General features: G+C 34.1%; 1 pseudogene; it reads right to left on the reverse strand.

Moving 5' to 3' along the window:
* Positions 1 to 3,166: 3,166 nt before the first annotated feature.
* On the reverse strand, positions 3,167 to 3,950 carry LOC146915181 (organic cation/carnitine transporter 2-like; annotated as a pseudogene).
* Between the last annotated feature and the right edge of the window lie 9,742 nt (positions 3,951 to 13,692).

A 13,692-nucleotide genomic window follows, 5' to 3' on the forward strand; every position in this document is an offset into this window, starting at 1 on the left:
GTTTGGGCGTTACAGTATTCAACATAAGGACGATATTCTCATAGTCTTATCTATGTTTTATTACACCATTCTGGTCATCCCACCTGTTAAATACATGTTTATTGTACTTAAGACTAGTGACAATGGAAATGGTAATAAGAAAAATCCAATCGGTATATTTTATTAGTTTTTCTTTATTTTGGTTTTTAAACATCAATCTTTAATTCCTAAGATAAGAGGTATATGAACTTTTCTCTGCATATATCATAGATTAGTTTAAATAATTGTTCGTTCCCACCGGAGCTTTATGTAGATAGGAGGACGAATATGCTCTTAAGATTTTAGATTGCATATGGATTGAAGAAACTCCACCTTGTATTTATGCGGTCTTGGCATTTGATTTATTGCCAGACTTTCATTAATGAAATTGTCTTTAACGTCAAAAAAAAAAGATAGGAGGACGCTTATTAACTTTCAACGTATATATTTTGAATTCATGGGTTATAGTGGTTTAACACAACTAAATTTCTAATTTGTGTAAAGGACATGTAATCTTGTTTTATTTATTTATTAAAACATGCAATAAGAAGCTGGCATACATATTGCTAGTGGAACATTTGTATGTTTATAAAAGATTCACACGTAAAGGTGTGCATTTAATAACTTATTCCTTGAGATAAACTTGGAGGAGAAGGTAGTTTATTGTTTCAATTTGATCTTTTTTTTCTCAAATAGTCAATTGTTGTAGAAGTCGACTATGGTTTAAGGTTTTTGAGATGATATTATACGATTTAAATTACTCTTGATAACTTTGGGATCACTTGATGTATAATGGAGATTCAAACTCATACCTTTTGGTTTACAAAACTAGACTTTGATTGCTGCGATGTGATGGGAAAGTATATTGAAAACACAGTTGCAGATTTTATTGTTCAACTTTCTTTAAGTATTGTAAATGTCCCATCAATTTATTCCCATGTTTAAGTTCTTCTATTAATTTAAATTTTTTTTACTTATGTTTTAAAATTTTATTTCCAGGGTGTTATTTGGTTAAACTTTTTCTCTCAACCTTATGGCTTAGTGATGGATTCTATTTTCTTCTACTGGCTTAGTGATGGATTCTATTTTCTTCTACTGAAAGGTTGATAAGGGTATGGATAAAATAATTGTTTCTTAATGTTGGTAGTAATAAACTCTGGCTGATTTACTTCATTTTCTATTTACACAACAAGTTTTTTATTTTTTTATGAAGCCAAACAACCACCAAAATAAATTTTTAAACAGACAATATTGATGTACAATAATGATAACCACCAAAATTTTTATTTTTTATGAAGCCTTTAACATCTAATCAGTGTCTATTTTATGAGTTTTTAGTTTTAAGTGTTTTTATTATTTTGGAACTAGTAATGCTTGTTTATGATGTTTGATGGTGTAGATCAAGGAATGACTCTGAAGATGTAGGAAGTTGCAGCCTGAATTGAAGATGTGGAAAGCTGCAACATCCCGGGACTCTAGTCGGGTCGTGCATAGTACGCATATGTGGGTCCAGTCTATCCATTTCTTAGTGAGGAAGAATATGAGCTCTCCCCAATTATTGGAATCCTAGTAAGAATAAAATAATATGCTAGTGGGTAGTTAGGATTGGATAAGGACAGATGGATAAGGACAACACATGTAAAATGGCCAAAGGGTACAACTTGTAGTGGGTGACCTTGTACTACAGAAGGACACCCACATGTGTTAGTGCCAAGGGTACGAAAATTCAGCTTTAGAGATCTCATTCCATCTCATTTTCTACCATAGATGAGCATGGTAGCTAGATTCTAGAGTTCTTAGAGTAGATTATTTGGTGATGCTTTGGCTCACCTTATTCCTTCAAGGATTGTATACTTGTGAAAACTCTATCAATTCTATTAATTTAGTTTTCTTTGTTTTCATTCATTTCCATTTTCATGGTTCAGCTCACCATGACCTAAACCCCTTCAGGTGGTTTAGACATGGTGAGGTTATGATTTATTAATTACTTGCAATATATAAAGTTGTAGTGACGTGCTTTACTCCAGTAAACTGTTCGTATTGCAAAACCACTAGAAGTGATTCCTGATAAGCAATTTAGTTCTAGTGATATAGCTCATCAGGTTGGCTAAATAAGGAGCAGAGCATGTTTACTTGATACGAGTTATCCCTTAAACACTTAGAGAGTGAAAGTGGTCAAGGGACCTGAATGTAAAACAAACGCTATAGGAAGCTATAGCCTAGTGAACCTCAGTTAGCTTAAGAGGTTAATAAACAGTCATAAAGCTAGATCACCAGAGCTATACCACGCTATAGCTTAGTATTACAACCGTTGCTCTTCACTTCTCTATTAATAATTCCACAGTTCTCTTTTATTAAAATTCCAATTTCCATAAGTTATATTTAATTTTCATATGTTTTGTGTTGAATGCTCTTCGCACTAGGAAGTGATACACTTATATTGTGAATTGATCTTAGGTTACAGTTTAAAGATTGGCATATTGCTATAATCAGAGTCGGTACATATAAATTTTATCCAAGAGTCGTTGATTTATTTCGGATCCTTAGTGGTTTGGTTCTAAGACACATCTGTGACATGAATCCTTTGGATGACAATTTAGGAGTCACACATCTGTCCTGAGTCAATATCCTCTTAAAGTTAATTTTTTTTTGTCAACTAGCTAGGTTGTCTTCAATGCAGCGGCGGTTTCACCGCCCGCCGACCCCGGGCACGCGCCCGGGCTCCGACCCAATTTTTGTTGCAATTTCTTACATAAATTCCTCTAAATTTCTTATATAAACCGTTATGAATTGGGCAATTTATTTAGATTTTTTTATTATTTGCTTGCAATTTCTCATGTAAACCCCTATAAATGTGTTGCAAAATTGTTTTGCCTAGGCTTGATACTAATCCTGGCTCCGCCACTGCTTCAACATAAGCTAAAATATAATCTAAAAGTATGGCTTCAAATTGCATTGTTATTTGCATGACTGAAGCTTAATTGACTTGGTGGAGGTCATAACATGACTGTGTCATTGGACTCAATAATCATATGAATCAGTGGCGGAGCCCTTCATGGGCTGAGGTGGGCCACGGCCCACCCCCAAAATTTAAAAAATCAACGATTATAGGTCTATTTTACGAGATTTTATACAATTTTGTGTCGGTTCACATCACACAACAAATTCCACCTAAGATTGAGAAAACAAGAATTGAAGATTTTCTTCTATAGTTTTCCAAGAAATAAGTTGCTACTTGCTACACATGAAGGTATTTCCACTGAGGAACTAAAAACAACGGCCAAGTAGTTGTTGAATCCTAAATTTCCAACGTACAGTGGCAAACCAGAATAAAAACCATTCCAATTCTAAGAAGCATTACAACTATCACTCTTATAAGATCCCTTTTTTCATGAAATAATTGACATATTGAAGAGTAAAGTTGAAAAATTGAAACCTTTTCTTTTGTTGGTGGTTTTTGTAAACTTGAAGTAAGATTAACGTTACGATCATCAACATTTTCTTCACATGAAACTCTTTTGAGCATTTTAAAAATTTCTTTCTTTTGGCCTTGCATAATAAACCATCTTGGGGACTCGGTAACAAATCAATAAGCAGTGACAGAGTAACATATAACATGGATTGACGACAAAAGGTAAAGAGATGTCCAAATAGTTCCGGTTAATATAAGCGATAGCATGGTAAAGACAGGTACCTCGTTGTGAAAGTAAAATACTCAATAATCCCAACTCGGAACCTCCATTCAGCGTTAACTTCATTGGTGAGAAAAACAAGGATAAGTAAATCAAAATAATGGTGGAGATGGAGAGGATTACGGGCATGGAAATTATTGGCATTGAGACACAAGAAAAGATAAGTATGTTTTTTGGACCGAGCGATGAATCGGCTAACACTGCATGAAAGGAAAAGCCCAAAAGACAATGATGGCGTATTTCGCAAGTGTACGAAATCGTTCAAGTAGTAAAGTTAAAACGGTAAAACCGAGTGTCGAACTCGAGGATTGCGTTATGCTATTGAATTGTATTTAGAACTTAATCGAACAAAAAGTTAATCTTTTGGTTTTTAAACAATAGTTAAAATAACGGAAAATAAAGTGATTAAGATTAATGGGAGAAAGATGCTAGGGATGAGTTTCGCTAGATGACCATGAAAAGCTAATAACTTAGTCTCAACTATTGAATCGACTCGTATGATTGTTACCGAATTATCTAATTTATTCTTGCCCTAATTCCTTAGTGACAAAAACTTTAAACCTAAAATAAAGACCTAATTCCTTAGTGAATTTGAAGATTAGGGTTAAGCATTAACAAACAAGAATTCTCTTAATGATTCCAAGGGTTTGTATCTATTCCTAGATTACAAAGGCAAGGATCTCTTATTTCAAAGCGTTTATCAATTCCACTTCCGTATCACAAAATAAACCATGAATCAATTTAAAGGCGGCCGACACAATAAAAAGCATTAAAAACGGAAATAAGAGAAACAATCATATGAATTTCAATCAATAAAATAAACTAGGTCATAATAAACATGTTCATCTAGGTCTACTCATCCCCAACAAAGGAGGGTTTAGTTACACATAATCAAGCAATAAACAATAAAAGAAGAATTACAAGGTGAATTCATGAATAAACCTTGTTAAAACTCCTTCAATGATGTTCCAAGTCGCTCCAAATCGCTCTCCTATGTGTTTCTATGCCTTTTGATCTCCAAAAAATCGTCCCCTTAAGTCTGAGACCGAGTTCCTTTAAATAGACACAGGCAAAATCGGTTACCGATGGCATCCAATCGGTAACCGATTGCTCACTAAAGCCCAAAATATGCGATCCAAAAAAGGCAGAATTGGTAGCCGATGCAAGGCCATCGGTAGCCGATTTTTCCAGTGTTGAAAGTTGGAAATTCAGCAGCAAAATCGGTGGTTGATTGGAAATAACGGTGACCGATTCCTGACTTCCTCAAACTTGTGTTTTTCCTCCTTTGTGGCTTCTAGCTCCCAGAATTACATCAAAAATGGCCCAAACATTACATAAAAAGTGCCTAATAAACTAGGATGACAGGGTGTCATCAAACAACATATGCATAACGAAGATTGTTGTAAGTATGTGATGAATGTGCTAGCACATTCAAGATTCAAATGAGAAATGATTTGTTTTGAAGGGTGTATGTGCCAAGACCAAAAATATGTTGATAGTTTGCAAATATCAGAGGATAGAGTACATGGTCAATTTGTGTTTCAGCAGTGCCATTTTGGGTAATTATTAGTGTAAATCCTTATGAATGATTGCTGTGTGACAAAGAACATTGCAATTGTTACAAGAACCGCTTGTAGGAAAGATCTATTGAATAAAGCACCAAAGAATTTTTTGATCGAACTAACTTAATGTCAAAGAACATTAATATATGTTTAACAATTCTAAAAAAATAGAAATTAATGAGATTTTTATGATATTCTCCATAAAAAATTAAAAAAATATGAAAGGTACACTTGAGTTAACTAAAAAATAAGAACCAAAAATCGAGACTTATATCCAACTTGGACATGAATGCAGACATATATCCATCTTGGTATTCCACATCTTGTTTGAATGACTTTTCTTCCATATGCCTGATAAAATCCTTCCCTTACAAACATATATCCAACTTCCAAAAAGAACCATCAGTAAGTTAGAAGAAAAACAAAGAACAAATGAAGTCAATTTATGTAGTTAGATATCAAGCATTAGCTCCTAACTCAGCCCAAACATAAGTAATAGCCCATTTACCTCATCTAAAGTGTCATAATGCTTCATTGGTGATTCCTCCTTCCACATTTTTACCCTACAATGAATTTGGAAAAACACGGTCAGCTAGGGATCTCCCAGCATGAACCCCCCCCCCCCCCCCCCCCCCCCCCCCCTCTCTTGTCAAATTGATTGATCCAATTTTCCAAACTTTTGTGATTGATGGCTTGTTATTTTTGTTCGGTTCTGACTTCTGATTGTTTACAATTGGAATATATCCTAGCAATTAAGTGTTGGTTGTTGTTCAAACATGATTGCCTTTGGTGAGATTGTTTTGAAGCCATTTCTTTCTCCTGTTTGGATTTCTCAAATCAGTCTGATTACTGCATCGCGTGCCTCACCATGTTTGATTGGCAGGCTGAACATGCGACTTCGGTTTCTCCTCTACGACACGTGCATGCACTGATTTCCTCTTCAGCGATGGCTTTTTCTTCAAAATCATTCGCGCATGCAACACTTTCTCCTTCTGTAGTGGCTGCTACCTTTGCAGAGGGTGCCAAAGGACCTCATGTACAATTCTCTGAACCGCTTCAAACACCATCAATTCGTGGAGACACACTTTCAATTAAGATTGCGAATGAGGCTTATGTTTGAGGGTTAGAAGTGTGTAAGGTTAACCTTCAGGGTTGACTAGTATTGAACAAGGGGGGATAATCCATACCCTTCCAAGTATATCGCTGGAAAGTTGGAGAATTTATGGAAGACTTGTTGTATATTTGAGATATTTCAAAAGTTATTTTATTCTATTCTATTTTATTAAAAATAAATGGTTTAATTAATTTTATTGAGAGAAAATTAACTTTGTTGACTTATGCATAAGAAGCTCATTTTGACAGGATATTACGTTGCCATTTTACCATGATTTGTAGAACCTCCTTTTTAATTACTCTTCCTGCTCCGTATTTATTAGGAACAATCACTTTTCAAATGAATTTGATTTGGTTTTCTCAATAATTAGCTACCCTTGAATTTTGCTGACCGTATACGTTACCTTCCTATTCATAAACTTCTCATTTGTTGGGCTGTTATTATCATTATTATTAACAAGTAATATAGAATGTTGCCTTTTAATGGGAAGAACCGTTTTCCAACGGGAGAAAATATATTCCTTCTATATTAACTCAGCTACATTGCTTTTTCGGATAAAAAAAAGAGAAAATATATATTGTTCTACTTTTCTTCCTTCAATTTTATAAATTAAACTAAGTGCCTGAGTTACTATGTCAATAATTTTTCTCGTGTCTTGATAGCCTCGGTACGATTATCGCCGGGAAGAACCTGTTGTATTCTGGGGGAATTGCGCAATTCTGCGGATAATTCCTTAGTCCAGTGACGTAGTCACGCCTCAGGTTTATTTCACAGTTTGTTATTTTTGCAGGTTAATCATTTTCCGGTCATCCGCAACAACAATCTAAGGAATTATGACCGAAAAAGATTATGCAATGGTGAAATGGGTTGCTGATTCTAGTTGTCACCGGTCTTACGACGGTGGTCACTTATCCAAACAATTATGTCTAATATTAGATGTTAGTGCTGTTCTATTTTTCACTACGTGAAGAGGTGGAGGTTTGCCTTCAGAGGAGGGAGCCAGGGAAAAGACGATTAAGTGTTTGAAAGCTATATACTTCTACCAGGTTCTATCTATTTTGACTTATTGTTTAATTCTTGTTAAAAATATGTGTCTTATTTGTTTCAATTACAAATCATGAGAAATCATTATATTCAAATTATGATAATGACTGCATGCATATGTTTTCTTGTCAATTGTCGTGCAATAAAATGTGTTTCATATGTATTTGTTGATATGCTAAAATAATATTTAACTTGAAATTGAATAGTTGACAATGGTTATATGATTTGAAGTGTATTGCCAAGAGACATTAATGAAAAGTTTATGAAATGTATTCAGAGGATAGACTTCTAAATTTGCTTTCTACCAAATTATGTGATCAAGTCTTGGTACTAATACTATTTTTGGAATGGCACATACTCTTGAACCAGAAATAATTTAGAGTGTGACATGTTGTCCTTTGAATCACTAGTTAAAACTTTGCTTATGTTATTTATGGGGATTTGTTTTCGCCATTGTGACAATGTTGTTACATAAAAAAAAAAAATTATTCAAGTTGATATGTACAATAAATCTACACATTGTATTATATTAATCCAATGTGGGGGTTTGTTGCCTGAAAGTTTTTTTTTTTTTGGTAGACTTGGATAATAACTTCATCGTTGGATCTAGTTTTTCCTTTGTGGATATGGTGTCGCTTGGAATTCATCTAAGTAGACTTGATCAACCATATAGAAGTTGATTTGACAACACATGTGATATTATTTAGAGAGGATGAGCCATTGTATTCAAATAATACAATGATGTTAATTAGATATAAATCCAATAAGAATAAATCTATAACTTGATTTATCTCATTGATGAATAAGTTGTCGCTTAGTAGACAACTAAGCAGACTTGTATAAACTTATTGTGCAATCCGAGTTATTTTTATATACTTGATGAAATATGAGATTAATTGACTAAGAGACGTCTTAGTCAATATTTGAGAGTTTAACGAATTCGTTGACAAAAACCCCAGGAAGAAAATGAAGGAAATAAGACTATGCCACTTGAAAACGACAAGTGATGGGAACCCAACCTTTATGATTGGAGATCCCATGAAAAAGGTTCATATGGGAAAAACAAGTCACTTGTTAGTTATGTTAGCACTAAATTGTTTTCTCTTTTTCCTATAGTGTTATGCCAATGAGAAGTGCTAATTAAATTTTAAATTTGAGGGTAAGCTTTATATGCTTTTAATGATTACCATAAACCCTTATGGGTGGTGCGTGGTTGTAGCATGCACTAGATGGAATCACCTATATGAGTGTCAAGTGGGGCCGCTTGCATGAGACCGTGGCGGGTCTCTAGAGCACTCATGAAAACCAGACACGCGCACGGCCTAAATGCGCAACACAGCGATAACACGAGAATTGTGGGGGTGTGATGCGAGTGATACACCTCTAACATACGCCAAGTGTCTTTGGTTCATATAGCTTGCTACACCAATTCACTGTGTGTTAAGTTTATCATTCTAGCACTGGTTCATATAGCTTGTTACACCAGTTTGATGCATCATACTCAAAGGTGACTCAGGCAAAATAGTTTAATTTAAAACTTTTGAAATATGTGGGGGATTGTTGTATATTTGAGATATTTCAAAAGTTATTTTATTCTATTCTATTTTATTAAAAATAAATGGTTTAATTAATTTTATTGAGAGAAAATTAACTTTGTTGACTTATGCATAAGAAGCTCATTTTGACAGGATATTACATTGCCATTTTACCATGATTTGTAGAACCTCCTTTTTAATTACTCTTCCTGCTCCGTATTTATTAGGAACAATCACTTTTCAAATGAATTTGATTTGGTTTTCTCAATAATTAGCTACCCTTGAATTTTGCTGACCGTATACGTTACCTTCCTATTCATAAACTTCTCATTTGTTGGGCTGTTATTATCATTATTATTAACAAGTAATATAGAATGTTGCCTTTTAATGGGAAGAACCGTTTTCCAACGGGAGAAAATATATTCCTTCTATATTAACTCAGCTACATTGCTTTTTCGGATAAAAAAAAGAGAAAATATATATTGTTCTACTTTTCTTCCTTCAATTTTATAAATTAAACTAAGTGCCTGAGTTACTATGTCAATAATTTTTCTCGTGTCTTGATAGCCTCGGTATGATTATCGCCGGGAAGAACTTGTTGTATTCTGGGGGAATTGCGCAATTCTGCGGATAATTCCTTAGTCCAGTGACGTAGTCACGCCTCAGGTTTATTTCACAGTTTGTTATTTTTGCAGGTTAATCATTTTCCGGTCATCCGCAACAACAAGACTAATCGGCAAAATCCACCGGATGACAGAAAACTCGAACGGAGGAAGCCTGGCGCCAGCAAGCCAAAAGATCCTGGATATAACGGGAGGAAGTACAATGAGTCCTTTATCTTTGCCACAACATACACAGTTTCAGCTGCAATTTTTGGAGCCGGAGCAGTAGCCTCGTCCGAAATCGACCGTTCTGACTCGGCTTTGACGAACTTTTCGACCAACGTAGTTCTCTCCTTTCTGATGAATGTCGCCATAACAAGTGCATGAAACCAATCACCATACTGAAACGAAAAACCTGTCAAATTCCCATAACCCACAAAGGAAACAATCATCTTTCTCATTCAACCCAGAAAATAAATAGAAAAGGAAACTCCGAGGGAAAAGGAAAATGTTCCCCAAAAACACGTCGACAAAGAATGATGGCATAATAATAAGAAGAAGGAGAGGTTACCCCTTTTAAATAGCCTTTGGACTATTCAAATCAACGGACCAAATGAAGGGGAAACAGAGAGCCGCGATCTAAGCGGCTGTAAATGGCATTGGAAAAAACGAAACGCAGTCAATATGACTCGTGCGTAAAGTACATTTCCCTGGATGCGTTTAACTCAAGAAGCTGATACATGTAAAGCAAGAAGAACGATCATCCCATCAAAATGTTTCGATTTGAAGCATAAAATGCCAAATACCCCACTTGCTTATTACTAGCGTCACCTTCCTCGAAACAGAAGGACAAGAAATCTCTAATTAAGCAAAAACTTCGGAGGCAACATCGTTTGCAGGTGCCCTATCATGCACCTCTCATTACAGCTAAAAGTCATTGTGCCTTAAAGGCATGAAGGACTTGGGGGGAAACTGTTCTGGACCGGGTAAAAGACCAATCCAATGCTGTCGCGTGGCCTGAACTTACACCGGCTTAAGACTCTGCGCCTGAAAACACGCCAACTTTAATGCACCACATCGCATACAAGCACGTCCCCGCGCAAGGATCACGCTACACGTATCCTCTAACCGTACCTATATAAGGGTGACATTGTTTCACCCTCAAGGTATGATTCACTTTCACAACACTTTCTACACACTCTTTCTCAGTTCCAATACTGACTTGGGTATTGGAATGCTAATAAGCCTACAAACACCTTTCGTTCCACTGCGATGTCTCATCGGCGCCGTACCAAAGCACTTTTTGCCACTGTTGCCTTTCATCAATCTTCATCGGACAGATAAAAAAACATAACCAAAAATATCATATGATGCTCCGTCATCAATATTCACAACAAGACATCAAGTTGTATGTGCCTCAGGGCCGGCCCAAGCTATAGGCTAACTAGGCCTTTTTTTTATTGGTAACAAACTAAGAATAACTTAGAAGGCATCATTTATTTATGAAGCTGGAAGTTTTAAGAGAAATAATACAAGTGGAAAATGATATACCAATTGATATACTTAATACTTAATTATATTCAAAAACTTAATTCATTTTCAAATGCGTATATTGCTTATAGAATAATGCCAGCAATTCCTATAGTCGTTGCTTCTTTCGAAAATAAAATTTAAAATTAAACTTAATAATATATTATTTAAGATCAACATTGTGTCCACAAAGATTAAATGGATTTGTTTTGTTAATGATTGAAAAACAGTTGTTAAACGAAATCAATTACAATAATTTAATGAATGATTTTGCAACCAAAAAAAAGTTAGACAAGTGAAATTTGAATTAAAATATTACTTTTGTAAAACAAATGCAATTAATAACTTCTTTTTTTGCACAAACTAAGAATAACTTAGAAGGCATCATTTTGGATTTCGTCTTGAGACTCAATGTGTTGGACCGGCCCTAAGGTGCCTTAATAATAAAACATGTTCACACAATGGGTCATATATATAAACGTGGGCATAACCAAGTGAATGACATTATATAGTTCTTGACAGAAGGATTGATTTTTTGTTTTTGATTTTTTACTTTCCTTTCTACACGGATAACTAAATAAGGATAATCATAATAATTATTCTGTTTTTATTTGAATTAGTTGGTGATTAAATTTTAAAAAATAACGTAAATTTTAATTGAACTATTGATTTATGTACTTTTTAAAAAAAAAAAATTGATTTTTAAAATTTTTTGGAAAAAAATGAATTTTTTTATGATTTTTTGGGGTGCAAAATCAGAAATGGGGAAAACTATGGGGTGCAAAATCGCTCGTTTGAAACAATGGGGTGCAAAATCGCACAATTGGCAAAATATAGGGTGCTCAATCGCTCGTTTGAAGCAATGGGGTGCAAAATCGCACAATTGGCAAAATATAGGGGGCAAAAGTGCAATTAAGCCAAAAAAAAAATACCCTAACACATTATCAAATTAATAATGCAGCAATTCAGTCTTTTTATTTTTTATATCATAAGCTTTATATATATATTACTCTTTTACATGGTGTTAAATAAATTATATTCATATTTTTTTTTGAAATAAAATTATATTCGTGTATGCATATTTTATATTAATTTATACAAAAAAAAAAAAATAGTCAAATATATACATATGTTTGAGCAGTAGAAAAAGCAAGACATGCACAGGTAGGACGACGCTAGTATTCATAACAAAAATGGAAATATAAACAAATTTTGTGAATTCTGTTTTTCTTTGACCATTCGTTTTTCCCTATAACGTTTTTTTACCTTTCTTTATGAGATTATTGTTAAAATATGGTTTTGCTTTGACCTTGCCTTTAGTGTAGTTGTTAGTTTTTTCCGCAGAATAAGGCTATTTCCCCAACAGAATTTTTACTCGGTCTCAATCTACAATCTACAATACTATACATTGCCTCACAATTGATCAAACAATCATATTTTGATTCCAATAGCAGGAATTCTCCATCAGGTTGTCTCTCTCTTCTCAACCCTAATTCTGTGAGTCACTTTTATTCTTTTTCATTTTTGGTGTTCGAAAATTAGACACAATCAAACTTTACTGTCTTTTGCAATCAGATTTATATCAAATGTTGGTATCATTTTGTTGTGTAGAGCAGGAAAGCATATAGGGTTGAAGTCATTTGGATGATTCTACAATGAATGGGTTGCTTTGGACAAAAAGCAATATTTATGTTTTTCATGAGTTCCGTTTATATTTTGTTTACACTTTCATGTCACACTATACACATTTGGTATCTAACCAATGGCTTGCTTTTTTCATGTTTTCTTTTATAGTAAATATAGTTCTACATTGCACTCACACTTCAGGTTTATCATAAGTATAATGCAGGTTTTTGGTTGCATTTCTGATGTGTATGAGGGATTTCCTGTGAGTCCATAGCTCAGTTCCCATTGCTAATTTACCTAAAGATAAATTTTCCACAAGACAAGGGGGGCTTATGAAGTTCAAAAGTTAGTAATTTACTAATTCTTTACATTCACGGAAACTTAGTAAATGATAATTTTGTAATATCCATATTGACTTAAATCATACACTCTATGACAGGGCTTTTGAATATATACAAGAGTAACAAAACATTCCATGTGCGCAGTATCAGATAAAGATTCAACAATCTGGAAAAACAGGTGAATTTATATTCTTCCATTTATATTTCACCTTTCCCTCCTATAAAAACAAGTTAGATTTTAAGCATTTAATTCCAAAGTCTCTTTCACGAGAGGTTTATTACATGTATAACAATCCATGTCCTTCACATCTCATAGAGAGTTGGTTCATGCCATGCCACATTAAAACCCATTAAGTTAGATTGCAAATTGAATTATAAATAAATAATGAAGATTTTTGTCGAATAACAAAGTAAATTTGCATGTAGCTGGTGGAAATGAACTTTGTATATTGCATAGAATAGAATTATATTGGTACCAATGTTGTAAAACATGGCCGCTTATATCTAGGTCGTCAACAACGGAGTGTTTAGTATTTCACTGTTGCATTTTATTTTGATAAAGAAATATTGTAACCACCATTGTATTAGGAATGTTTGGGGATAAAATAACATGAGTTTATGGAGTAAA

This window comes from Medicago sativa, chromosome 6, assembly GCF_051527215.1.
Source record: "Medicago sativa cultivar Bolivia chromosome 6, Bolivia_mono, whole genome shotgun sequence".
Taxonomy (NCBI): domain Eukaryota; kingdom Viridiplantae; phylum Streptophyta; class Magnoliopsida; order Fabales; family Fabaceae; genus Medicago; species Medicago sativa.